The sequence below is a fragment of the Sciurus carolinensis genome, chromosome 2 (assembly GCF_902686445.1).
Source record: "Sciurus carolinensis chromosome 2, mSciCar1.2, whole genome shotgun sequence".
In the NCBI taxonomy this organism is placed as follows: Eukaryota; Metazoa; Chordata; class Mammalia; order Rodentia; family Sciuridae; genus Sciurus; species Sciurus carolinensis.
Genome location: NC_062214.1, coordinates 43,703,301 through 43,729,956, shown reverse-complemented (window position 1 = coordinate 43,729,956; position 26,656 = coordinate 43,703,301).

Below are 26,656 nucleotides of genomic sequence, written 5' to 3'. Positions count from 1 at the left end.
GAAGGAATCAAAGTTAACTTGAGGAACTTGTACTGGGTCATACGTAGAGTGAGTGTTCAGAAATTGAATCCAATTTCTTTGCCTGACTTTAAAAGCAAGATTTTTAAAATATCCTAAACTCTCTAAACTTCTCCATGCATCATGAGACACAGTGAGGTCCCAGAAAGACCTCAGAACACATCAAGGGGCAAGGGACAAGGCATTCCTCTTGGGAAGCAGGGAAGCAACAAAGGCAGGCTCTGCATCCAATGGTCAAGGGGCAACCCAGGAGCTAAAATTCATGACCCTAAAATGACCATCCCAGAAAAGAAAAGCAATAGACCTCCTCCACTGTGCAAGTGAAATTCCATTTGGTAACATGATATTTTAAGCACTGTAGACCCAGAGTTCTGACATGCTTATGTTTGATATCAAGTCTTTCACCTGTTAGAAACTTCCCAGGGCAGTGTCTATAGGCTTTTTTAAAAAAGCCAAGTGATTAGAGGAATTAGCCAATTTGACTTGCTCAAGAGTCATTTAATCATCTGTTTTGTTCAGTATGTAACCATGACAGGAAATGTTTTCAGGGCTTTGTGTGACAGAGAAACTGAGCATGATTAGAAATAGCATTGGAGATACCCCCTCAGGATAATCCTCCCTTAGCATTAATCTCCGCATTAATACTTTCCTCTCCCAGGACCAATTCTGCCCATTATTATTAACCCCATCTCTTACATTCGTATGTTGTGTTGACATTCATAAAATGTTCTTCTTACAACCTCTCACCTTTGAAGCTGTCTCTATCCTTTGGACAGAGTTTGCAGAAACCTTTAGAAGTAGGAATGTCAGGTTGAGGAGGAGTTTCAAGAGTCCTATGGAAGATCATCAGGTGGCAGGTCTAAGATGCAGGGGCACCACTGTAACATCTTTTTTCTTCAACCACATCATTTAATTATTATTTTGTATCACCATTCCTTCCAATGGAGGTCAGAAGGTGAGTTTCCCTTTAAAGACAAGGTAAACTCACTCATTTCTGATCTCATCTGGATTTTCCCTCTCCTTTCTTCTCCCTGGGGAATTTATAAACTGGTAGCTTCAGAAGAGAGGTAGTGGGCACACAGAGCAGCACCCACTCTGGATCATATCCAGCATCTGCTGACACTGGTATATGCTGAACTGAGCACTCTGCCTGGTTCTCATTGCCACCTTCCATTCAGCTTTGGGTTGATGACCCATATACTCTGTGTCATCCCCAGTGAGGATATCATCAAATCTGCATGCCACTCAGGGGCCAGAAAGGTTCCAGGAGACTGGAGGAGGCCCCTCCCTAGGCCAGCCTGACTGCTCCAAAGCCTCACAGGTGCATGGGAAGAAGGTGCTCCCAGCTCGGCAGTTTGTTGCAGGCTCCCTGCCCTGAGGTTCCCAGGCTCTTTGAAAACTTATTTAGAAACTCAGCTCTGAGCATTGACTCCTATTATTCTCTCTGCATTTCTGCCACCACAGTCCTTCCCCAGGGGGTGAGTATGTACCAGGAGAGGGCACGTCCTGTTGATCTCAGTATGAGCAACCCTCCCCCAAATACCATTCCTGCCTTCAGACTTACATAGAGTCTCTATGTTCAGGGGAGATTCACAGCACAATAGACCCTTTTCCAGGAACAAAATATGGTTTATTAAGCACTTTGCAACCACTGAGTTCCACATTCTTTATGTACAGTTGTTCATGCAACCCTCACAACAAATAATGTGCTATTAGTATTTTCACTTTATGGTTCTGGAAACTGAGTCACAGAGCAATCATGCAGCTTTCCAAGTTCCCACCACTCATAGGTAGGAAGGGGTACTGGGCATTTTCCTGGGCTTAACAGCCAGGCCAGCTGTACTGCCATATACAACACAGTCCCTCAACCAAATCCCACTCTTAGGTTGGCCTGAATTGGGCTTGACTTATCTGTGTGTACCCCTGATAGGTACCAGGTACCTGCCCAGATGTTCTATCAGATCACTGCCTGTATTACCAAGTAGCCACAGAGCAGTTGGCAGCTTCCCCTAGGTTCTCTGCCCAAGTCTACCCTCCAACACCCACCCAACATGGAAAGCCCCATGTGGTCAAGGTGATAATATGAAAAAAATCCCAGCTCCTTTGCTTCCATCAGGAGAGCCCAGAGCCCTAGCAAAACTGGCCAAGGCGTTAATGACTCTGGAAACTCAATTCCCCATCTGCGCAAGCACATCCCCACACACAGGTGCTGCCCTGGGGGCATGACTTCTCCTCAGATCCCATGTCCCAGGAACAGCACAAAGACAATGATCGTACAAGTGGACAGTTCCTCCCTGAGGGTGACTGAGAAGCAGACAACATGCTCCAGTCTGCTCTGTCCTGTGCCTGAAGAAAGAGGCCCATCTGCCAGCTACTGCTAGGAGCCTGTACAGCCCAGGGGACATTGTTCTGTGCCGTGATCTCAGTTTCTCAAGATGTGTATTACAAACTTCCCTTCCAGTGCTTTAGGAAACAGTCCAGGAGTGTATATCTCCTAACCCTGAATCTGGAGTAAATCCCTGAGAGTGGTAGACTGATAACCTTGAAGGAAGAGCATGGAAGGGGGTTGAGAAACCTCCCCTCAAAGGGCACAATGAGTCTGCCAGTCCCAGAGATTTGTATTTAAGACCTGAGACTGTCATGGACAAGCTGTGTTGATTTGGGCAACAGGCTTGCCTTCCATAGTAACACCCTTTCACATAGAATGAGAGGTTGTGTGGATTGCAAGGGCCCCAGATGGTTTCTCTGCAAGAGCAAGGGACATTCAAGGTCAGTCCTGCTTCCTTCTTCCCTTCCTCCCTCCCAATTTCCACCCAATTAGACCTCAATCAGGAGGGGAAAAAACAGAGATAAGAGATCTGTCCCAGGCACTTTGGTCTCAGACAGTCATAGATAAGTTGAGAAACATGACCCTTGGCAGCTCCAAAGGACTCCAAGGAAAAGTCTGTGCTACATGTTGGAAAATATTACTCAGCTGAGGCTTTAAATAGCTGATGCACAGGGGGCTGGAAGGTGGCCCATGAAAGTCGTCAGAGCAGCCAGCCCCTGAGTGTGGGTACTGGGAAGAACTCTGAATCACAGGGGTCCTCTACTCCAGGAGTCCGAAGGGTCTTGTCAGGAACACCTGTTATCACCTTTTATCACTGAGGGCTTCCTAAGAACAGCAGATTCCCCGACTTTCCCGCATGCTCAGTAGTGGCCAATGACAAGCAAGTTTTTAAAAGCAGTTCTCAAAGTTAAGACATATGAGAATCAATTACAAGGAGCACATATTAGACCACAGAATCCTAGGCTCCCCACTAGAGTACCTGGTTCAGTAAGTCTGGATAGGGCCTGAGGATTTGCATTTCTAGCAAGTTCTTAAAGCCTGAGCCTGCTGCTGGTTCGGGCCCATACTTTGAGAATCACAGTTCTGGATCAATGATTCCCAACATCCAGGGCACACCCTAAACAATTAATCAGGCTTCGATGGGGTTGGCACCCAGATACTGGCATTTTTTTAAGCTGGTGATTCTAATGTGAAACCAAGGTTGTGATCCATGGCTCCAGGAAGTCAAAATACCACTAGGAGAGAGATAGAGAAGAGCAATAGACAGAGTAAAACTAAGGACTGACGAGGAAGTAAGAGAGTGGGTGACTCTGACACTCCAGAAGCCTCTGAAATTCCAGCTAGAAAGGGCCCCATTGAGCTTCTGGGCCAAGCCTGGTCACAGATGCTCACACTGGTCATATGTATGGTCCTACTACTGACAATGAACCTCAGCAGAAACACTGGGAGACTGTAAGAAATACAGGAGCTCAGATTCCACTCTGGAGCTGGCAAGTCCAAACCTGCACTTCTGTGACATCTCCAATGATTCACATGTACTTTGTAGTCCAGGAAACTCTGCTGATTGTAGATTACATGAGATCTTTCTTCACTTGAGTAGGGTGTAGAGACAAAGCCCATTCAAGACCCAAGGTTGTCCCTGGGGCCATATCATTGGTTCCCTAAATCTAGAGTAGTCTTGAAGGCTGGGGCATCCCTATGCAAGTCACATGGACAGCTGTATGTGTGAAGGCTTGCTTTTGTGTTTTGTGCTTGAACCTCAGCAGCAACACTGGGAGTTCAGAAGTTGTGGAAACCCATCACTTGCAAAGTAGAATTCCATCAAACCTTCTCGTCATCCAGTAACCTGGCTGAACCTTCAAATGTGAAACCATTAAGCCCACCTCACCTAGCCACAGCCTGTAACTTAACCACAACCTTGCACAGTGATCCTGAACATGGCTTGTACATTGGAATCATCAGGGTACCTTTAAAATAACCTTGATACTTAGCTTACACTCAGATCAACTGCACTGGAAGCTCTGGGGTTGGGGCTCAGGTGTCCAATTTTTGAGTTCCCCAGGTGAGTCCATGTGGAACCAGGACAAGCCCACAATCATCAACAGTCTTCCCTCTGTTGACCCCCTCTTACAACCTTCAACAGGTCCCTCCTGCATTTCCTTCTCTGCAGGATGTTCCACACTGTTAACTTGGACATTGGATTCTCCTGATAGAAAGATAACACGAATTTCCTTCCAGGGAGGGGATGGCATTCTGCACACAAAGCAAATTTGTGAATCCTTGCTGAGCTTGCAAACCTCTATGAGATCTACAGCCCTCGGGTTGTTTGAGTCTTGTCTATGCAAGTTCTCAGCAACATATCCATAAGTTCAGGCAGCTGCTGTCAGAGCATGGCTGTGACACCAGCAGAGGCTGTCAGACCAGCAACATCCAGGGGGATGGAGGCCAGGACAAATTTCTCTTATGCCACTCCTTATTTCAGCAGTGGTATACGCGCTGCATCCAGTTGTTAGTGCAAGAACTCACTTTTCTGTTGCCTCTTGGATTATTCTAGAAGTCATTAAAAAAATGAAAATTTAAAAGGAATTGTTCAAATTCCATTTAGCATTCTGCTGTAAGTCTTCTTGGGTCTTAACAAAAACTTTTTCAGTGAGCTAAGCTGATATTAAGATTCCCATCTGCAAGCAGATGAATGGTAGCCTCAGCTTCCAAACCCTGGAATTTGTGGCTATTACCTTATATAGCAGACAATATGATGGAGTTAGTGGTCTTAAAAAGAATCACTTATCCTGTATTATCCTGGTAGATCCTGAACTCAATCACATGTATTCTTGTAAGGAGAGACAGAGTGAGTTTTGAAACAGACTTACGCAGGTGTTTGGGAAGATAGAGGAAGACATTGAAATGACTCAGTCCCAAGCCAAGGAACACCAGCTTCCACCAGAAAGTAGAAAATGCAAAGTGGAAAATGCAAAGATTTTTCTCCAGAACCTTTAGAAGGAGTATGGTCCTACCCACACCTTGACCCTATGAAACTGATATTGGACTTCTGTATTTCAGAACTGTGAGAGAGTAAATTTGTTATAGCACTAGTCCAGGAAACTAATACACCAGTTTACAAATGTGAAAAAATGAAGTTCAGATAATAAACCCATGGTAAATTGAAAATATCGTAAGTTGAAAATGCATTTGATATACCTAACATGCTAAATATCTTAGCAACACAGTACAATACAGAGCATTGATTGTTTCTCTCATTATCTCAGGACTGACTGGGAGCTGCAGTTCTGCCACTGCCCAGCATCTCCACAGAGAATGAATCTGCACATTGCCAGCCTGGCAAAGGATCCAAGTTCAAAATTCGAGTATGGTTTCTACATGAATGCATACCACTTCTGCACCTTTGTAAAGTTGAAAACTCAGTAAGTCAAACCATCTTAAGTAGGGGACTCCCTGCACAACATTGAGTGCTTTTTCTAAAAATCACATAGCGTATGACAAAATCAGGGTCTATCTTCCTGATTCAGAGTTTGCGGGTTCTATAAGCAATTCAACAGGCAGAAGAATGTGTGGAACCAGTTGGAGGGTGAAGGCAGGAAAAAAACTACTAAGGCTTCCAAGTTTACTTGGAGCCTCTCAGAAGCAAAAATTCACCTTCCCAAAGAGCATGCACACCACAGGCTCAAAAAGGATGGCAGGTAAAGGAGGGTATTGTGTCTGCACCAATCAGGGCAGAGTCCCCAAAGTCTTTTGTCTCCAGAATCATCATTTGTTCCATCAATGTTTGTTCCATCAATGTTTGAACCAGGGTTGGGATCACCAGGACCTGGGAAGGGATCAGCCAAACTCTGTCCCTCTTCTGTGGAGCATTTATCTCAGAGAGGAAGGCAGGCAATAAACATGCTCACAAATGTGGAAGGGAATTCAGAGAATAACAAGTGCCAGGAAAGAAAGAAAAAAAGCAGAGAGTGTAGGAGAAAGCACCTGAACATATGGAGGGTGGCTGGTGACATTACATGTGTACAGGAGAACTCTCTATGGGGAAACTACATTAGAGCTCAGCCTCAAATAGAACAAAGAACCTGGGCATTGAGAGATGAGCACAAGAACAATCAAAGCTGAGAGAATAGCAGTGTATAGCCCTGCGGTGAGAAGGAGCTTGGAGTGTTGGAAACCTGTAGACGGTGGAGGACCAGAGCACGTGGGCAAGAACTGAGTGAAGATGGGAGGGCAGGAGGGACCCAGGGACCAAGACAGGAGTGGCCTTTTATTCCAAGGGTATGATGTCGAGCAAGGGGACAGCTTGCTCCTCCAAGTCAGAAGTACCCTGTGATACTCAGTGTTCTTGCACGTATTCCCCCAATACCCAGAGCAGGGAGGAGAAAAATGAGTTTGAGGGACATTTGCTTTTACCTCCTCCAAAAGAACAGTTTGGAGCCAGATAACATCACATTTTAACAGAAGGAAAGAAGGTGGAGGAAATGAAAGTTGCCCTGCCAGTTGAGTTTGCCTTGCAGCAACCCTGAGTTCTGCCAGCTCAGGTAGCAGCCAGCTCTCGCAGGGCTCAAGAGGGAGATTTCAGGCCTGAGCAGTGGGGGTCTTACTTTAGAAGCAACAGTGGCATGCTCAGGACAGAGACCACAGAGGCAGGAGAGGCGTGAACATGAGGTCAGCCCAGTGTGGGGTTAGGGTCCTCAGTGAAGCCACTTTTGAAGCCAACCGTTTCCCCAGGTCTATTTCATGCCATCTCCCAACTTAAGAATTATGGAAATCTGTATTTTGATAAGAACAGGAAATCTGCCAGCCCTCTCTCCCTCACTTCAGCAGTCTGTCAATAGGGTAAGGCACAAGATCCAGAGGGGTAATGGAGGGGCAGAAGGTCCTCCAGCCACCCCATCAGAATCCCTGGCAGCTGCCATAAGGATGGGAGATGGTCCCACTCATTAAGCTATCAGAGGGGACTGTGCCCAACACTACTGGAAGACCTCTACAGGGTTCTCCTAGAACAGACAGCCAGTCTCTTTCCACGTGAGAAGTGTCTCACAGCTGCCTGTTTTGTCTGAAGCAGGCAATGACGTCTACAGATGTCAAGTCTCTCTCACTGCCCAAATGGCCAGACAGAGCTAATCACTTCCTTTTGGTAAGCTCTTAAATTTTTATTTTTAAATTTAAAAGGACTGGAAGGCCATAAAAAAATCCAAAAACCAGCAAGCTCAGAGTTTGGGAAGGGATGAGGGGTGGTGAAATTAATAAACAGAAGACTTGGAAGGGAATAAATCCTCCACTTGATGCCAAGGGGTAAGAGAGGAGAAGAGAAGGTTCATCCCAATTCTTCCATTGTGTGTTAGTCAGCTTTTCATTGCTGTAATCAAAAACCTGATATTAAACAACGTAAAGGAAGAAAGGTTTACTTTGGTTCATGGTTTCAGAGGTTTCAGCCCATGATCAGCTGGTGCCATTGCTTTGGGCTGTGGTGAGGCAGAGCATCATGAAGGAAGGGCATGGCAGAGGAAAGTGGCTCAGCTCAGGACAGCCAGGAAGCAGAAAGGGTGAACTTAAGGGCATGCCCCCAGTGATTTACTTCCTCCAACTATGCTCCACCTTCCTACAGTTTCCGCTACCTCACAGTAGTCCATTCAGCTATCAATGGATTAATCCACTGATGATGAGGTCAGAGCCCTCATGATCCAACCTCTTCCTCTGAACATTGCTGCATTGGGTACCAAATCTTCAGCACAAGAACTTTTGGGAGACACTTCATAACCAAACCGTAACATATTGTCTACTCCTAAAATCAGTTTTATTGTGTTGCTTCTGCCTGTTGGTTTTCTCAGCTATATAAAGGGTATAGCAATTGCAATGAAACTTCAGGAAATAGAATATATCAGTAGTTGGTTTATTTAACCCCTGTCTCAGCATTGGGCTGGGAACTGTAGAGGATACAGAAAATATAGAATGCTGGGTCCCTGCTCTTAAGGAGTTCAAAATTTAGTTGTAGAGGAGAAACACATTGAAAAGAAGCAAGATTTCATTCTTTTTTATGGTTGAATAATATCCATTGCATATATACACTACATTTTGTATACCTTCATTCATCGATGGACATGCTGGGAGGGCATTACGTCCAGTAAAATAAGCCGAGGACAGAAAAAGAAACAGCACATGTTCTTAATCTTAAGTGGAAGTTAAAAATTTGATCTCATAGAAGAAGAGAGTATAACAGTGTTTATAGAGTCTGGGAAATGTTGGGAGGGGGAACATACAGAAGCTGATTATCAGGTACAAAAATACAGTTAGAAAGAATAAATTCTAGCATTCTAAGGCACAGTAGAGTGACTCTACCCATAATTTCCTGTGTATTTTAAACACCTGGAAGAGAGGACTTGACTATTTCCAACACAAAGAAAGGACAAATGTTTGAAGTGAAGGATATGCTAATTACCCTGATTTGATCATTATACAATGTTGACATGTATCAAAAGAGCACAGGGTACCCCGTAAATATATACAATTATTATGCATCAACTTGAAATAAAAGGAGGGAAAAACCGAGAGTAAAGGCATCTATAATGATGATGTAGAGACAAGAGGGCAGTGACTTTCAACTGAAGTGAGCATCTGAGCCCCCTGGAGGCTTGTTAAAGCATGGCTGGCTGGGACCCATCCAGTTCTGAGTCGGCGGGCCTGGGGACAGACCTGGGAATGTACCTTTTAACACGCTTCCATATCTGCCCCATGCTGCTGGCCCAGAGACCACACTTAGAACTAATGGTAGAGCAGAAGCTTAGAAGGAAGAGCGGCAGGAACCTTTAACTTTTTCCTCTCTACTCCGGTAAGGGTAAAATCAGAGATGTGCAGCTGCCGGAAGATGCCTGGGAGTGGTCCTCATGCTATTTCCAACGCAGTACATTGTTGGACTAATGACACGTTAACTAACTCAGGCTGACTCCTTACTCCCTGGCGAGTGAGCATGATCAAGGCCTCAAAGGCGGTTTCAATAGTTAATGACGATGAATCGGACCACCGTCAGGGAGTGGTTAACAACAGTTCCGCGAACGTGATCAGCTCCTGCTTGCCATATAGTCCTATGGGACTCTTGACTGCGTGAACCCCCGTGCCCTGCTGACCTTTAAGCTGATTGGTTCCCGCCTAGCCCCCACCCTACATAAAAGCTGTGTGATTTCCTCAATAAACGAGTTCCTGCTGTGACAGGTCTCCCTGACGCGTCTGATTGTCCTCCGCCGGGAGGGCTGGGAGCGGTCGGTCAGTCGGCCCTATCTATCCTGGTCTGACCTTGTTGGGGAGTGTCCCCTTCCCTTGCCACTGGTCGAGAAGAGCAAGGGGGCTTAAGACCCCGGCAGTATATGATTCCTCGCTCATTCCTGCTTCTCTGTGGGGCTAAGTTGGTTCTATTTCCAAAGCATTGTGGACTAATACTGTTGTAAAAGACAAAGCCATGGGAGTGACTGCTGCAGCAGTGTTACGGTACTGTGAAAATTTCCAAATGCTCATCTCGCCACCAAGTGGATGGGTTTATGGACAGGAACCAGCTCAGGCACCACTTTGAGGGGCACCACCTAATAACCTCCATGTCCTCAAGAGGTCTTCACACATGCACCTGAAAGTGGCCAAGTAGCAGAGAGTGCCAGCACCTGCTCTGCTCTCTGAAAGGAGAAAGGACACTGGTTCACAGGGAAAAGACAAAGAATTGCAGCACCGTGTCCAGGAAAGGACAGATCCAACCCCTTCATCCCCTAAGGCCAGTCCTTATTCCTTCATGACTAAGGAGAGAAGGAGTAGAGGCAGTGGTAGATGGTAGGACTTAAGAGAGGAGTCCTGAGGAGACACCCTGAGAGGAACCAAAGCATCTGTGGTCACATCCCTCTCCGGTTCCAAGCCCTTGTCCCCAAATTTTACCCATGTATCAAGGAAGAGTCAAGACTGACTGGCCAGGAGATGCAGTCCATATCCCCTATGACTTTTTGTGCCTGCAACATCATACTGGGGAGCCCAGGACCCTCCTCTTCCTCAGCTTTTCTTTTCCTGGCTTCCTGGAAGCCGAGGCCCCATCCTGGCATCTTTGGCAATGAAAGGTTAGTGATAGAACCCCAGAAACCAGAATCACCACAGAGACTATCACAGGAAGCTGGGCTGTGACCCTGAGCACCTGGCAGAGTGTTTCTCTGAAGCCATTTACTCATCACGGACCACTGCTGCCAGCGGTTTGACTTTCTGGAAGCTGGAGTCGTGGGGAAATCAGGGAGAGGGAAGAACAGCAGGCAGGGTCAACCGAGGCCAACAAAAGGCCAAATGCTCATCTGTGTAGGGAGGGAAGCCTTGTCTATTTTGCTTTGGTTTTTACTGAACATATTTCCAAACAATGAGACTCTGCTTCCTGACTTTAATTGGCCTGGACAACACTGTGCTTTTTACTTTGGCCTTTGCCTGGCATTCAGCATTTCTCCAGCATCCTCTGAAGTCCTTCTTAAGTGGAAGGATTACAAATGTGAGCCAAGGCAGGACCTACTGTGAGGCACTTGGGGTCCTGTGGATTGTATCAGTTAGCTATTGCTGTGTAATAAATTGCCCCAAGCTTTGTGACTTAAAAACAACCACCATTTGGCTTAAACATAACAATACATGATGCTTTGGGTCAGGATTTCCATCAGGGCTCAGTGAAGACAGCTCATCTCTGATCCATGGGGTATTAACTGGGGAAGCTGGCTGGGGGATAGAAGACCAAGATGGTCACACTCATATGTCCAAGCCCTCAGCAGGGGTGGTTCAGATCTGGGCCTGGGTTCTCCTCCCTTTTAACATAGTAGCTCCATTTTAAGAGTCTTTATTTCCAGTCAGATGATACAGATTTCCTTATGTGGTAGCTGAATTCCAAGAGATTGGAAGCAGAGCTTTAGGAATGACCAATACCCAACTTCCATGTCCAGAGGTATGGCTTCCATGGAACTGGAGGGCAGCCAAGACCTCAGGAATTTTATAGTCTCTCTACTCTCTAGAGGATGCCTAATTCAGGAATCCATGATCCAGCTCCTCAATACTGAAAGTGTGGTTCATGGACCAGCATTCAGGGCACCCCCTAGGAGCTTGTCAGACATACAGAAGCTCAAGCCCTTCAGCAGCCAGAGGAGGACATTGGTGTAGCTTGAACCACACCTGTCAGTTAATGATAACTGTCTTAGCCATAAAGGCCAATGCTGGACCTGTAGCCCCTGCTTTATGATCCTTCTTCTTCACCACTAGTGCCCTGAAGAAGAGACCTCCAGGTGAGCATCCACCATGAATAGGTATTTCCTATTCATTTCCTACAGAGAACCATCAGGAGAAGTAAAAATGGAAAAGATGTCCACATTCACTATACCTACAAGGAGATCAGAGGGCAGAGTGGGGAAGATTGTTTGGGCTGGATCTACAGAGATTAAGGAGAGGGGCTAGCTCAGGGGACCAGGAGACTTGAAGGTGATTCTACCTGCCTCTTGAGCTTGAATCAGTATCTCTACTTCTGTTCATCAGAGATGGTGTGCTCCAAATTCCACTTTTACTCCAGGGTGTCTAAGTGTTTGGGCAGGAAAACCATACAACTTTGCAGATGGGGGGCTGTTAGACTCCCAATTCCAATATATCTGAATCCCTCCCTAGATATCTTTCCCCCTTTCCCTCCTGCTGCACATTATTCCTTCCCCTACTTCTATCCTCTGCTCTAGGCCAGCCCTAAACATTTCACAGCTCAATGCAAGTTTCTTCCCAGTCTACCTGCCTTGGCCCCTCAAAGTCAGCTTCCATGAGGCTTCCTGAGTTGCCTGTTAAAAAGCAAACCTTTGATAACATCACAACTCTGCAGCAGAATGCAGTTCAGCCTCCTTGAGGGCCTTGCTGAGGCCCACCCTCACCTGGTTCCCCCCTTCTCACTATCTAACCCCTGGCCATTCCACCCCAGGGAGATACTTGTGGTTTCAACAGAAGACAATGCTGGAGGAGACTGTGCCTTCACCTACTGTTTCCTCTGCTGTCACTCCTCCTTCTCTGACTGGCTTACAGTTCACCTGCCACCATGCACATAGGAGCATTGGGTGCACAGAGCACCCCTGGTGTTGAACCTGGTAGTTGACATTTATGTTCCTAGGTCCAGTTCATTAAAGTAGACCCTAACACAGGTAGGGGTGGGGTGTGCTTGGGTACATGTCCCTTGCACCACTTGTTGAAAAACCATTTGCATGCATTACACCATCTAATACAGACATCACAGGCCACATGTGAGTAATGAGCTCTTGAAATGTGAATAGGCCTTGGTGAGATGTGCTGCTAAAATAAATGTACCAAATTTGTAAAATGTACCAAATTTCAATGACTTTGCACATATTAGCTCATTAATAATTTTATATTGCTTACACATTGAAGTGATAACATTTTTTAATATTGTAGATTAAATAAAATATTTTATGGAAATTAATTCCACCTGTTTCTTTTCGCTATTTTGAATGAGTCACTAGAAAACTTGTAGTTACTCACTGTGGTTCACCTTATTTCTGTTGAACTGCTTTGACCTTGTAAGCAGAATTCCTCTTAAATAGTTGTAGCCTAAGGCAAATTGTTTAACTTCCCTGAAGCTCAGTTTCCTTCTTATAAAATGAAAATGACAATACCTACCTTTTAATGTTACAGTGAGGAAGAAAGATCAGACACCCAAATGTTATAAAATCTTTCAGTACCATCATTAATTATATCATATTAAATTAACAACAGTAATGACCTTCGTGACCAAGGTCATATTCATTTAAAATGCCAAGTCTCATGCAGTATCTGACATGTAATAGGTATGCCAGGCACAGCATATGCCCCTTTTTATGAAAGGGGGAGCCAAGTAGCAGTCTACAGGCTGGTTCACTTGCAAAAGTCTCAGCTCTGTTAATTACTCCACTAGGATGAGCCTTCCCCAAGCCCCTCAGTCTGTTCCTGCAACTCATCACCCCTCTGGTGTCTACCTGTCTGACCAGTGCACCTACGACCTTCAGCACCCCCAACCCTTCTCCCACTTTTCCGCTCCAACGTTTCTTCCATCTGGTTCCCAACCTTCTGCAGATACCCTGACCCTGGCAAGTGCTTCCAGAGAGAGCTGCCTAGGCAGGATCCTGCAGGAAACAGTCTCCCCAGGAACCATGAATCACTCCACCTGCTTCTATTGTTGTCTCGGGCAAGTAACCAAACAGATTATTTTCTCCAGCTATTTCAGGGCCTTTTTCAGAAACATCCTTGTCTTCAAACATGAACCAACATCAAATAATTCTGGATAAATGCTAGTCAATTTGATTTCAGGGAAAGAAAAGCAAAGGGTTTCTCTGCAGAAAATTGAAGGCCTCATTGTTCTGATATTCATGTGGGTGTAGGAGAGGTGGGCATAAACCCCAGGAGCCAATAATACAGCCATCTGCATTGCCAAAGCCTGATACCTTTGGGGTAATCCTGAATATGTCCTGGGAATGCCAATAGGATTTCATTGAGTTTGACATGAATTTGAAACATGGAATTGATGTTCTTGAAAGACTTTCTGTAACCCTTGCAAATGTCAATGGTATTCCAAGTTGGGCAAATGTCCAGACATGGCCCAGTCCTTGTGCCAATCTTTTCAGATATACCTTCTACAAAAGGTAGGCCCCCGAGAATTTAGAAGTCAGCTCCTTTGGCAGAGAACAACTGTCAGAAGTTAGAAAATTCTGGAGAGGCTATGATCAGAAAGCAGGACACATACTAAAGAACAACAATTTCTTCAAGCAGGAACGAAGTGGTGAGGTACCCTGTCTCAGATCATCAAGGACCATAGGAACCATTAGCTTGACTACCTACTCTGCACCTAAGAAAATGAGAGCTCAGAAATAGAAGTTTATCTAAAGTCGGCCCATGATAGGGCAGGTCCCTAGGTCCCCAGTCCACACCTAGGCCACAACCCTAACAGGGATCCTTTTAGTGGGCATAGGTCATGGTTCACACAGGAATATTCTTCATCCCCGCTCCTGCTTATCAACACACAAATGAGGACAAATAGAGTTCTAAAATAGTTCTCATACTGCCTAAAATACCACCATTAATGACTCAGTGATCTGAGGAAACAGGGACTTGGTTTAGCCTGCAAACACCTCAGAAGGATTCACAGAGTTGGTTCTCAGTGATTTGTACTTTCAGCAGTGTCTTTCTGGAAGCAGAGCTGCAATGGAAAATGGGGTAGAAAGAGAGGTAGGAAGAGCCTCTCATGGAACACTGGATGCTGACTGATAGGGGGAGGTCTCCAGGATACCAGAGGATTAAGAGTCAAGTCATCAAGTAAGAAGAGGAAAAGTGGCTGAGAGAAGAATTTTAAATTTCTTTATCAGGGGTGAATTCAGTTTCTGGCTCCTGTTCTTCCCTCCTTGTGTCCATGCTGTTGACCTAATAACTTTGCAGTTCCTCTCACTAAAGGCAAGTCGACTCTCTGCCTCTTAATTTGGGCTCCATCACATGCCTTGCTTTGTTCAGTGGGGTGTGGGTAGAAGTGATGTATACATTTATTCTGCCATCTCTATGAGAAGAGCTACTCCTGGTGGCTGCTGTTCTCAACTTGGCAGATGAAAGGAAACCAGATGGAGCAAATCTGAACCCAGACAGAAGTGAGGATCCAGGTGCAGCCAGTCATATGGCATGGAGCAGAGGCTGCAGCCAGCTGTCCTGAAATTACAGGGTTCAGAGACCGTAGAAGGAAGGCCAATGCTGGCCCCGGGCCCAGGTGGCATTCGCCTTTCCCGAGGAACAATAAGACTTGGAGGATGGAAGCTGCTGGTGGATGGGGAACTCAGACATAAGAAGACCATGACCATTGCCATAGGGTGGGAAAAGGAAACAAATATTTAAAGAGCAAGAATAGTTCACAGCAGTAGGAACAACCTGTCTAAAAGAACTCCATGATCGCAGAGATGTCCTATGCCTGCATTGCCCAATGGCCCAATGCCAGAGCCATAAGTCACATGGAGCCATCAAGCACTTGAAATATGACCAGTGCTACTGGGGAAATGGATTTTTAATCTAATTATTTAATTAATTTATCCTTAGAGAGCCACATGTGGCTGGTGTCTACTGACTGGATAGCACAGATCTGGAGAATTAAGAATGAACAGAGCTAAAATAAGGTGAAACTTTATATCCCTTATAATGGTGGCATTAACCCCTTTCTACAGATAAACAGAGAAGGGCAGAGAGAGGCTAAGTGCTTGGGGGAAGGTCGCTGAGAGGCAGTCAGATTTTAAGTAAGACTTGGATCTCAAGGTTTTTGTATTTCACCTTCCAAATCCATATTGGTCCAGCCAGTCATTTGCAAAGCCTGCAGGGTCCCTTTCCAGGCATATTCCTGGCAGGCAGAGTCTGAAACAGATTTTGCTTGCAAGAGATTATTTTTGTTAATTTGCTTGCTTGTTGTTTGGGGAGGTGGGAGTAGTTATCTCAAAGAACAGAACTGGCTGGGCTGAGAGGGAAGATGGTCCATCGGGCTAGCCACCTCTGTGAGAAACCAGGGCTCCTTCCCAATGAACTCTGCTGAGAGCCCATGCCTACCTGCGATATGGAGGAGGGAGCACCATTCCCTAGCCCTGTCCCTAGTGACCAAAGGCTGGTCTAGACATGTTCAACACCAGAAGAGCTAAGCAGGCTTTCTTCATCCCCTCCAGAGACAAGGGAAATGACTGACACATATCATATGATTACATTTATAGGAAATGTCCAGAATAAGCCAACACAGAGCTTGCAGGCCCATGGTGGCCAATGGCTGGGTGAGTGGGTTGGAGTGAGTGTTTATGGCCCCCAAGATTCCTTTATGGGCTGAGGAAAATATTTTGGTGGTGATGGTTGATGATAAATTTTATGTCATGTGGATTTTACCTCAATTTTTAAAAAGTGGGCCAATAGGAGGGACGATGACAGAAGATTGCAACACAGGGTTCAGGTTCTGAGCTTCACTGAGGGTCCAGCCTGTAGTGTGGGCTCACCCCAGTCTTTCCTTGGACCAACACCCTCTGGAATTTTAATCAGGAAGGCAAAGCTGCTCTGGACCTGTCTAGCCTCTTTCGGCTTCTCTTGTGAATGCTGCCTCTCTCTGATAGACTGGGACACAATGAGGTCACTGCTCTTGTTCAAGGCCAGCAAGTGAGTGGCTTGCCTGGACCCCAAGCACAGAGCCCTCTCTATCCTCTCTGCAGCTCAACTGTGCAGGAAGTAGACAGGTTCACACCTCCAGGGCTCTGCAAGTTGCAGGATTGGCCTCAACTTTAATTCCCGTGAGGTCACAGAAAGAGGGCTGATATCTTGGCACTTCCCTGTCCATCTGTGCAATTTCATCAGTAGAAAGCTTGTGCTTCCCCCCTGCACCTGGACCCCAGGATTTTTCTTTAGCTTTAGGGAAATGGATCCCTTAAGGGGTTGTCCTGTCCTCTAGAGCCTATATATCTGAGGTGGGAAGGCCTGAGCATCCTTTCCTCCTCCCAACCTGATGAACAAAGCTCTCCAGGAAGGAATCTTAACAGTACTCCACAGAGCACAGTTTACACCCAGATAAACTAATCTACTCCAATTAACCTCCAGGGATACTAGCTTAATGGAAACTCCATTCCTCCAATGAGAACTGGGGTCTACATCTGGAGGGCTTGTGACTTCTTTTAGCCAAAAGTATGTGGGAGCAGTGACATCAGGTGACTTCCAAAATAGTCAGAAAAGTCCATGCATCTCCCATTATTATATGCTGCAAGGATATTGGCTTGGAGACCCTGACCTATTACATAAAGAGCCCAACTATTACAAGGCCACCTTTGTGAGGAAGCCCAAGTCACATGTAAAGGCCATGTGTTAGATGTTCTGGTTGACAGTCCCAGCCAAGTCCCAGCCAACAATAGGAAGCAATGGCCATCAGATTAGGAAAGACCCTCCAAGATGATTCCATTCCCAGATGTTCACTCCTATAGACTCAAATACTTCTTCCCAGCTGAAGCATCAAAATACCATAGAGCAGACACAAGCCATTCTCATAGCTATGGCTGAATTCCCAAATCCTAGGATCTTTAAGCATGATAAAGTGGCTTTCTTAGGCTGCTAAGTTTGCTGACACAGCAACCATACCTGGGAAGCCCTTTATTCGCACAGTTATGACATGCCTTGCTCTATTCTGGGCATTGTGAATGCAAAGTGAAGACAAAGCCCTGTCTTTAAGAACAGAGTTCCCATGAAGGAGCAGTCACAACACACACACAGTGGGTTATTGATGCTGTGTGTGCACATACAGTATTCAGCACAATATTCTAGAGTGGCTAGTTCCAGCAGGGGAATCCAGAAAGTCTTCCCAGAAGAGGCTTCCAGAAGCATGGAAGGGTCCGCAGACATTCAGAAAGTGCACAGCATTTTTAAGAAGTTATTGAGGTATAATCTGCAGCAGTGGCTGCTGGGCCTATAAAATCTCACTCATGTGTGGCTGTTCCAGGAGCCCCTACTTTCTGCAAAACCAACCTCTACCAGGAGTCTTCCTTACAGAGACTCCCATCTCTTTCACAATCTTCTCAAATGCCTTTCCCTGTGCTCAGAACCCTGGCCCCTCCCTATTCTTCAGACTCATCCTTATTTGCCCCCAGATCCAAAGGCCAGCCAGATCACACCCTTTCTCCATCCTCTTCTCCCACTTCATATCACACTTTATATATTTGTGTATTTATTTCTCAGTTTGTGTACTGGCAGCCTTCACAACTAATATACAATGATGGTAAAAACATGCGTGTTTGGCTCATGCTTACATCCTCAGAGCCTAGCACAGCATTAGCATACAGTGAGCATTCAATAAATGCTTACTCATGAATGAAATGATCTGATACTTGGATCTCAGACCTGTTCCAATCCCTGATCCTGCAGTTATCTTCATCTAATTCTTAAATTTTGCTCCCCGTCATTGATTTTCTGGATTTTGCTCCCTCCCCTTTAGAATAGCTTACTGCCACCTTCCACAAGCCATGTCTGCCAACTCTGTCACAACACAACGCTGGGTCGTGGTTTCCATTAGTCACCTGATAGTCAATGAGCTTTGCTCTGCCAAGCCTCCTCCACCAGGTTTCCAGCCTCACCAATCAGTAATGGCACTTTCAGGACAGTCCTCTATACAGCACTCTATCACAGTAAAGGAAACAGTGAGAGAGGGGTTTCCCAGAGCAGGGAAAAGGAGAAATTGATGATTAGCTGCAGAACCCTGGTCCTCCATCCTGAAAGAAATGACATGCATCCAAATACTTATATAGAGAGGGAAAAGATGTCATCAGGTTTGACAAGGTCATATGATGTCATTTCACTGAAGCCGTTGCAGAGGTAACAAAATTAAAATATCCAGGGAGGTCGGTCTCTCCCTGAAGATGCTGGGGAGCTTGACATTTGGAAAGGAAGAGAGAGGGAAGGGACAGAAAATGTATGACTGCAGACACTGGGCTCTACCTGTGTGGAGTGGCTTCAGAGACACTGTCCCCTGAGTCACATCATCCCTTTAGCAAACACAGAGAACATGGATTGTGTCTAAATATAGCCAGGAGGAGATTAGACAGAATTATTCAACAGGAATGTAGAAAGCTGCTTAGCTGATCATCACTGCTCAGTCTGGCTTGATTTCACAATCAAATGAAGAATGTTTTTCATGTCCAAGATTTCTATATTGACTATTGGTGCCTGGCAGTACCAAGCAAGGCAACAAGCTCACCTCTCAATTTTCCACAGCAGTCTGACATTTTCTTTTTCCTCCCATGTCTTTCTGGCAAAGGAAAGGCAAGCCAAGGTCAAATAAGTCATTTCAAGGACCTTAGACCTTTGTCATAGATTTGACTGAGAAGCTAGGAAAGGCCATGATTATACTTCTAAGATTTCTCGTGTGCTGAATTCTCACCCTGGTGTATAATTAGTTTCTGATCTTTAAAAGTACATAAAAAAAAAAAGTTCAAATTCAGGTTCTGCCACTCGCCACTCACTAGTTATGTGACTGAACAAGTGTTTTAATCTCTCTGAGCCTCAGTTTTTCGATGAAGATAATAATTTCTTTGCAAAAGGTAGCGAGAAGATTAAGCAAAACAATGTATTCATTATTCAACAATTATTAGTTGAGCACCTATTATATTCTAGACATGATTTGCAGGTGCTTAGGATATTTTAGTGAAGAAAACAGGCAACAATCCTTGAAGCTTCTATTCAGGTGTGGCTAGATTTACAATAAACAGATTTACAATAAACTTAATAAATAAATAAACCATCTAGTATGTTAGAATGTGGTATATAAAACAGAAAAGTGAATGTCAAGTGGGTGAAGGAAAGGAAAGATGGCCATATACTCTTTCTCACTCCTTTCGTTGAGAGACAGGATCTAATTCCTATTAAGGACTTCCCTTAGTGACTTACTTGATAAGAGAATGTAGTGTCATGGGAACTCCAAGGCAAAATCAGAAGAGTTGTACCTTCTGGAACACTTTTTCCGGGAGGCCTAAGGCCCCATATAATAAGTCTGACCTCCCTGAGGCCATCATGTTGGAGGTTTTCTGTTTCGTCATCCCACCACTGAGCCCTAGGACCAACCAATCTGAATTAATGAATGTGATGCAAATGACTAACTCAGCTGAGGCAGGTCTACAGAGACCCATGAAATGATGAGATTTCATAAAATGATTGTTATTTTCGGCCACTAAGTTTTAGAATAACTTGTTTTGTGGCAATAGATAACCAAAACCCAATGGCAAGGGGTGCTTGGGTATAATACATGTAAAACCCCAAGGTCAGCTGCCACAAAAATGGCATCAGATATTGTTATTCCCCTTTAGCAGTTTTTACTAGCCTTGTCTCCTTTCAGCAGGAACTATTTCAAAACCAAGGCTCTGTTAGGCACTTTCCCACTGACGTGCATTTTCATGAATGGAAGCAAATTCTGTGGCTCCTCTTGGGAGATGATGTCCCAAGGAATAAGTAAGTATAGAGAGACTCAGACTTCAGGCAGGTCCCAAGGACATCATGATGAAGGAAGGGCCCCAGATGCCCCTATGGGCAGACATTGACTGAGCCTTGAACTTCACCTCCCAACACACATATGCACCCACCTTCCCACACCCCCAACTTTTACAGACCGTACTTTTAAGGACAGAGAGGTTTTCCCAGTAATCATAATCTTATATTACTCTTAGGAAAAATAACTACAGTGGGTCTCATTAATCCAGTCAAAATTCTCCTGAATGCACCTTGAGGGATCTATGGCCACACGTATTGTTAAACTCTCTCTCTCTCTCTCTCTCTCTCTCTCTCTCTCTCTCTCTCTCTCTCTCTCTCTCCCCAACTTTGCTCAGTTTCAATAGCGTGAAAAGAAAATAACCTCCCAGAAGAGAGAATGACTGCGGTTTGAAGACAGACTATTTCTAGAATTGTCTTGGAGGAAAAGGAAAGAACGTTATATTATTTATTCCACAGGAAGCAGAATCTTAGCAAGAGATCCACAGAGTTAAAAGTAGAGAGGAAACACCTTGTCCCTAACCTCAAGGGGGCTTAATTTTAAAATTAAAAAGCATTAAATTCATAAAGGAATAAAAATAAATAAATACTGTGTGTCACTGGAGTTAACAGAAAGGAAATATCCATAGCAGACAACAGGATTCCTGGCTTAACGTGTTGGGAAAGAAAAGAAAGAACCACAAGTCCAAGTAGAAACCCAAATAAGTCTAGGTTTTCAGTCTCCTCTTCTGAACTCTCACCTCAAGTTGGAGAAGGAAGTAAGTATAAGAAGGACTCAGGTTTTGAGAGGCTACTATGTGCTGGGCATGTGGTAGCTGTTATTTCATTTATCCTTCACAACTGCCACACAAGGACAAGCTACTGACAAAGAATTTAGGATCCCTAGAGGTTAAGTACCCAGCAAAGTTTTCCTGAGCCAAGGTCTGAAAGAGTTAAAGGTCTACACCCTTTGCTCTCTAGCAAGTCACGCAACTTCCTTACACTCCCACAGTTTCAAAACTACTATAACTTCTCTGTAAACATTGATATGGCCGTGTCACTGTAGTATGTTGATTTTAAGTCCTTTGGGTATAAACCGAGGAGTGGGATAACTGGATCAAAAGGTGGGTCCATTCCAAGTTTTCTGAGGAATTTCCATACTGCTTTCCAGAGTGGTTGCACCAATTTGCATTCCCACCAGCAATGTGTAAGTGTGCCTTATTCCCCACATCCTCGCTAACATTTATTGTTGCTTGTGTTCTTGAAAATTGTCATTCTGATTGGAATGAGATGGAATCATAGCACAGTTGTAATTTGCATTTCTCTAATTACTAGAGATGATGAACATTTTTTCATATGTTTGTTGATTGATCGTATTTCTTCTGTGAAGAGAGTGTTCATTCCTTAGCCCATTTATTGAATGGGTTATTTGGTTTTTTTGTTGTTTTTTGAGTTCTTTGTATATTCTGGAGATTAGTGCTCTATCTAAGGTGTGTGCAGTAAAGATTTCCTCCGATTCTTTGGTCTCTTTCTTCACAATAGGATTGTTTCCTTTGATTTTTAGTTTGAGTTCATCCCATTTATTGATACTTGATTTTACTTCTTGTGCTAGGAGTCTTATTAAGGAAGTCAGTTCCAAAGCTGACATGGTGGAGATTTGGTCCCACTTTTTCTTCTATTAAGGACAGGGTCTGTGTCCTAGTACCTAAGTCTTTAATCCACTTTGAGTTGATTTTTGTGCAGGGTGAGAGATAGAGATTTAATTTCATTTCTCTACATATGGATTTCCAGTTTTCACAGCACCATTTGTTGAATAGATAACCATATTTGTTGAATGAGATAACCATATTTACATGGGTTTGTCTTACATCAATGTTTATAAGCAGCTCAATTCATAATAACTAAAGTATGGAATCAACCTAGATGTCCTTCAACAGATGAATGGATAAACAAAATGTGGTACATACACACAATGGAATATTACTCAAACTTCCAGAAGAATGAAATTATGGCCGTTTGCAGGTAAGTGGATGGAGCTGCAGAATATCATGCTGAGTGAAATAAGCCAAACCCAAAAAATCAGAGATGGAATGTTTTCTCTGATAAGCAGATGCTGATACATAATGGGGGGTGGGAGCAGGGGATGAAGGGATTTTGAATTGTGCAGAGGGGAGTGAGGGGAGGGGTAAGGGTGGGGGGATAGGAAAGATGGTGGAAAGAAATGGACATTATTCCCTGATATACATGTATGGATACAAAACCTGTGCAACTCAGCACCATGTTCAGCTAGAGGAAGGAGAAGTTTGTGCTCCAATTGTGTACAAGGTGTCTAAATTCATTCTACTGTCATGTATAACTAATTAGAACAAGTTTAAAAAATTAAAAGTTTAATTTAAAAAACCTACTATGATTTCTGAGAGTTGCATGTAGTTGGTTCTTTGCCAACAGGGCCAGTTGTTCTTCATGGAGCTGTCCCATATGGTGAGAGGACATTCCTCTACTCAATGCTCAAAGAGGTCATTAGATACAGGCAGAACTGCAAGGGAATCGATGACAAGAACACTGGGTCTCTGAGTGGCATGCGTCACTGTTAACTTTCTTTATCTATGTGGTTTTATGTGTAGCAGAGCACAAACTGACCTTTGGAAGCCTTTCTTTAAATTGACACTTTCTCATCCCATCCAGAGAATTCAGTTTGGCAGGTTGAAGGTGGCAGCCAGGAATCACTTCCTTGGTGATTTGGATGAGGTAGGCGATATACCATCTATTAAAAGTTCTGTTCTGGATGCTTCAGCTATTGGCTATGAATAAGCACCTCACCCGGGACAGAGGGAAGCCACTTTACAGAAGTCTTTATTTCCATTTGACTTTGTGTCAGTCACATCCCTTCAGGAAAACAAAAACCACCCCAGACATTTCAAAGAGAGGGAATTCATTACAGGGGATTGGTTACACTATGAAAGAACAGTTGAGAAGCCATGCAAAGAATAGTGACAGCTAGACGCCACTCCTGCAGAGCTGGAAGCACAAAGAGAGGACACTGGTGTTACTGGAGCTGCAAATATTGAAACCATGGCTAGTATGAATGGTGGGTCTGGATAGATGGAAGGAGGAGCTGTCCAACAGCAATAGAAGTCTGGGAAGAAATGCTACCTAAGGTAGAGAAGGAAAATCAGATGCTTTCATGCCACTAATGGAAGGCCAGTGGGGAATCATGAGAACCCATATAACACCAATGCTTAAAGAATAACCTTTATCAGTGTCTCTAAAACCTGGATAAGCCTCATAATCAGCTGGTTCCTCACTGAGCTCAGAGATTCTACTGCAATAAATCAGAGACAAGGCCTGGGGGTAGGATTTTGAAGTGCCTTTAATATGCAGAGAGAGTTGAAAACTTATATATTTGACCATAAACTCCAAAAAAGCAGTGTTGTGTTTACCATTGAAACCTCAGCAATACTACAGTGTCTGGTCCAACAGATGTTTGTGGTGTGTGTGTGTATCTGGGAGTCTGTTAAATGAATGAATGAACAGCAATAGCAGAGGACTTGTTGAGAGCCATGAAGACCAAATGGATTCCACTGCAGGGCAAAGGGAAGATGTGGAGTCAGTAGAAGTCAAAGATAAGACAGTACTAAAGAAAAGAACAAAGGTACCAAGGCTAATCCCCAGAAAAACATCTTTTAACCTGAAATGAGTCAAATGCCAAGAGAAGGTAAGATTTCCCAAAGGAGATACATGTACCTGAATCCAGAAGATGAGAACTTAGCTGCACATTTCCTATATCCATGTAGAGTTGGCACCCATGGACTCATAAAGGCACCAGTAATGACTCTGGCTCTGACGACACCCTGGTATGATTTCAGTCTTTTCCCTGGTAAATGAAGTTTCCCTTCATCTCTCCTTCCATTTTGCCTCCCAGCATGTAGGTATCACATGTGGCAAGCAAGATTCAAAGCACTTTCCACTATGGTCCAGTTAATCAGGGGCTCTGTTGGAGCTGCATCCACCCCATGAGTGGGAGGAAATGGCAAATAATTCTATCTTTCACCTGGATACAGGGAATACAGACCCCTGCTCTGCTAGCAGCCAGCTGCCTGAGGAATTTCAAGTAAGCCACACATGACATGGGCTTCTCACTTTTCCATTTCTTATTTCCCCATCCCTTTATGTCTTTTTCATTTCCCTCTCCCTTTCATTCATTCACATGTCTCTTTCTTCTTGTCACATCCTCTACTTCCTTTCTTTCTTCCAAGTTCTTCATGCCCTGGGATCTCACCTCCACTTTGAGCAAAGCCTACCTTTCTATTTTGTTCAGAATGAAACAGGACTAAGTGCAGACACGTCCTTGAACTCTCATCAGGGAGGCAGGATGATACACAGCTTTATAGAAGAAAGGAGAGCAGTTACCTTGATTACTCCCCCGAGAAACTTTAGAACTTGGGACATTTCAAGTTGATAGGATAGAGCTGTAGGCAAGGTCACTTCAGCTATTTCAGGCTGATCTAGGCTTTAACCAGCTCTTCAGTCCCCATCACGGGAAGCTCCCATTAGAGAACTCCAGGCTTTGCACTGAAAGCATGAGGGCTCCATGTTTTCCAAGTCCAAAAGGTTGCAGTGAGCACTTTGTTAACCCACAGCTGTCAAGATGCCATGATGGCTCTTTCTACAATGCAATAACAATTCCCAAGCCTGGGTGCCCATCAAAATAAAACAAGAAACATGTAAAAAAAAAAAAAATGTCCAAATGCTAGGACCAACCTCAGTTATATTGAACTAGACTCTGTAGAGTTGGGGTCCAGGAAACCACCCAATATCTCCCCCACTACTCTCTGAGAACCACTTCCCTGAAGGAATTTTTCACTTAAAAATTCCAGGACATTTAAACCTAATTCAAAGAGAGGTCTCTGGCCAATGCTTTTCAACTTCATTCACATAGTCTGCATGAGTTAATGTGTACATTTTAGGCCTGCTGCATGCATTTCTAAATAACAAAACAAAACAAAAACAAACAAGAAAAACCCACAATGGTGAAATATCAAACCTTCCCTAACTTATGAACTGACTTTTCCCTAACCCCAATTTAGGCAGCCCAATACCTTTTGCTGACTCTATCCCTCTTCCTTGTTGGCCCCAGTGGTTGCTTTGACCTGGTTTGAGATGAACAAGAATGCTGTGGAGAGAACCCTGTGTGATTCTCTCCTGGCCTCACCAAACAGTGATGGCTGACTTGGTGCAGGGCCATCATTGGTAACTGGGTCTTCTCGCCATTAGAGAGAATGGGAGAACATCTTGAAGCTAAAGCCTCAACTGCTGATCTGCACCCAAAGAATGGTGCAACAATGTTTTCTGGCAAAGATAGGGACAAACACAAAGCAAGTAGGAAGAAAAGAAGCATGTTGCTCACACCTCCTGTTTTAGGCAGCTTTTGTATCCCTATGACCAAAATACCCAACACGAACAATCTAGAGAAGGAGTTGGGGCTCACAATTTCAGAGGTCTTAGTTCATAGATAGCCAACTCCATTACTCTGGGCCTAAGGTGAGGTAGCACATCATGTCAGAAGGACCCTGTGGAAGAAAGCTGCTCAGCCCATGGCAGGATCAGGAAGGAGTAGGGGACATCATAGGGAAGATGAGCCCTTCTAGACATGTCCCCAGTGACTCACCTCCTCCAGTTATACCCCCCTGCTTACCATCACCACCCAATTAGTCCTTTAAAACTAGGATGAGCTGATTAGGTTACAGCTCTCACAATCTAATCAATTCACCTGTGAACATCCTGTAATAACAGCTTTGTGGGGATACCTCACATCCAAACTATAACAGGTCCTAACCCAGTAGCTTTGAAATATTTTTTAGCAACAGAATCATGTTTTTATGCTTCTTACTTGAGAATTCCATGTTTTGGCTAGATAACAAAGAACTTCCCTGACTGATGCCAGAGATCTTTCTTGTGTTCTCTCCTCTCCCACAAACATATTCAGCAACTCTTAAGACCTTACTTCTATGTAGGCTTTCATGAAACCCAGTTCAAACTACTGCCCTAACCTTTGGCACCCTCTTCTCTCACTCAGTGATTTTTGTGGTTCAGAGAAATATCTGGAGAGCTGAAGATGGCCCCATAGCATGTTGGCCCATGGTTGTCTGATATCCTATAGCTATCCAGAAGAGAGCAAATGATTGTGTCAGTTTTGGCTCTGCCTAAAAGTAAAAGCTTTTTAGATAGGACTTGGATACAGGTAATTTCTTTAGGAGGGTAATCCTAAAGAAGTGGGGCAACAGGGTGAGTAAG